We start from the raw sequence: 2,647 nt of genomic DNA, 5'->3' as shown, positions 1-2,647 counted from the left end.
GGTCATGATGGGTCCTGGCAGGGTGACCAGCACAGGGGAAGGGTTGATGATGACGCGGGAATCCTGGCATTGCAGGGCACAGGGCTCGTTGCAGCTGTTGGCCAGCGGGGTGGGTCCGCAGGGACTGCAGCGGTCGTAGCAGGCCATGGGTGTGGTGTGGAGGGTGCCTGGAAGAGAGAGAGGGGGGTGAGGCGGGGCAGGGATGTGGGGGTGCGAAAAGCAGTGATTCTGAGGGTGAGGGAGCTGTGGGGCTGTTGTGGGGCTGTGGGGAGCTGTGAGGGCTGCTGAGGTTGAAGCAGAGCATGCTGGAAGAGAGGGGCCAGGAGTGCAGGAGCAGGAGGGTCAGGGGATTGGGTCTCACCTGTTTGTCAGCAGGAGCAGGAGGAGAAGGCTTGAGGAGAAGTGTGTGAGGGAGAGAGGCTCTGGACCGGCTTTTATACTGGTCCTGGAGGGGTGGGACAGGCTTGTCCCATGGCCTTGGGGCATTTTGGGGCATTTTGGCACAGCCTGGTGAGTCATGAGGTGGGGAGTGGTTTCTTTCCTGCAACTCTTCGTCTCCATGTCTTCCGCTTGAGGCAGTTTTCATTTGACCTTGGCGGCAATTCTTTATGGAGAGAATTAGTGACCATTATCTCATGGGTGACAGCATGCGTCAGGACATGTAGAAGATTCAACCAAACCTTTGGAGAACTGGGAAGTCATCACTGAAATCATTCCATGGCATATTGACAATATGTCCCATGTGCATCCTTGCTTCCTGCCTGAAAGAACTCCCATCTCTCTGAGCTTCTCGTTTTAAGGATGTTCCAGTTCCATCATTGTCATGATCTCCCTGCACTGCTCTTGGACAGCCATATTGAGATCCTTGATCCACTGTGGAGCCCCAGAAATAGTGGGTGAAAGGATGGATGCTGCCCTCAACCTGCTTCTGTTTCTTTTCCTAATCCTGTCCTGGTAACTGCTGGAGTTTTTTGCAACAAAGTGTACATGGCCAAAAGAATGGATTAATTAATGGATGAGGAATTGTTCTCCTCATGTGTCTTGTTCTCCTTATCTTTCACAACATTTCCTTAACAGGAAGAAGAGTGCAGAGCCCAGAACTGCGACCCCACAGTGTGACCTTGCTGGGCCCAGGGGAGATGAGGTTTACAAATGAACCAACAGGAGAGTTTGAGCAGCGTGGGAAGCCTCCCCATATCCCAGGGATTGCTTTCCCTTATCCAGCAGGAAATACCAGTTGTATGGAAAGGCATGGAGAGAGGGCAGCATGGTGAGGAGGGAGACAATGGGATGGAAGGAGCAGCCCTGCAAAAGCAAGGCTCCTGCAAACCCAAAATCAGCCTGACAGTGTGGAGGTGTTAGAAGGTCTGGGCCTCTCTTCAAAACACCACAAAAAAACCACAGCACACAGTGCCACGCGGTGACTTCACTGATGATACTCCACCTCTCCAAAGCGTTGGTCATGATTTCAGCCCTCCCTGGCTCACGTCATTAACACCACCTTAACATCTAATATTTGCTTTTAATTGTTCCTCCAAGGTCAAATAGACAGGGTCTCAAGAGAAGGACAGGGAATAGCAAAATTCCAAAACTACACACCCCCTCCGTAACATAGGAGAGAAGAGGACCTTACTGATCCTCCTCTAGTAATCACTGGCTTTTGCTAACAGAAACACAAAATTAAGATAACAGAATAAAGATTATGAAACCTGACAGCTTGAATGCACAATGCAGAAATTGAAATTACAGAGCAGCCGCAGCAAGAAACTGATTGGACCAGGTTTGTTCCTCGATATTAGATTTCTGAATGAGGTGTAGAAATGCACTTTATGTAACAGTGCATGCTGGTGTACAAATTTGTGAAATGCAAACAAACCAGAACACTCGAACAAGTTCAGCCTGAACAGACTCTCGTTTTCCAGATCCTCTCTGCTGGTCTCATTCAAAAAAAAAAGGCCATGAGATCTCTTTCATCCAAGCACTGAGACCTTTAAAAGTTATTGCAGAGTGACCTCCCCAGGACATCAGCAGCTCCATCAGCATTCCTGGCTGCAACACAGTAATGGATGGACAGCCAGTGGCAAAGAACAGAGTCCCAGTCTTCACAAGGCACCCACAAACCACAGCACACGAGCACCACAAAATTACATTACTGATGAAATTGCATCTTTCCTGGGCTCTGGTTGTTTATTCACCCTTCCCTGACACACATGGAACAATCGAGTCTGCCCAAACGCCAAGTCATGAGAGCAGCCGCCAAGGTCAGATGGAACAAGCCTCAAGAGCATGACGTAGAATTGCAGAATGACATGAACGAAACCACTCCCCACCTCATGACCTCATGCTGGGCTGGGGCAGGCAAGAGCTGCTGCCTAAAAAATGCCCCAAGGCCATTGGACAAGGCTGCCCTGCCCCTCCAGAACCAGCATAAAAGCCGGCCCAGAGCCTCTCTCCCTCACACTCTTCTCCTGACACCTTCTACTCCTGCTCCTGCCGACAACCAGGTGAGCCTCAATCCCCTGACCCTCCTGCTCCTGTACCCCAGCCCCAGCCTCCACTGCCCTCACACCTCCCCACAGCCCCACAACAGCCTCCACACTCCCTCACCCTGCTGACACTTCACTCCTCCCATCCCAACGCCTCTACC

The sequence above is a fragment of the Geospiza fortis genome, unplaced genomic scaffold (genome assembly GCF_000277835.1).
Source record: "Geospiza fortis unplaced genomic scaffold, GeoFor_1.0 scaffold589, whole genome shotgun sequence".
In the NCBI taxonomy this organism is placed as follows: Eukaryota; Metazoa; Chordata; class Aves; order Passeriformes; family Thraupidae; genus Geospiza; species Geospiza fortis.
The sequence above is the reverse complement of the archived record's forward strand: the minus strand, read 5'-3'. Positions refer to the sequence as shown.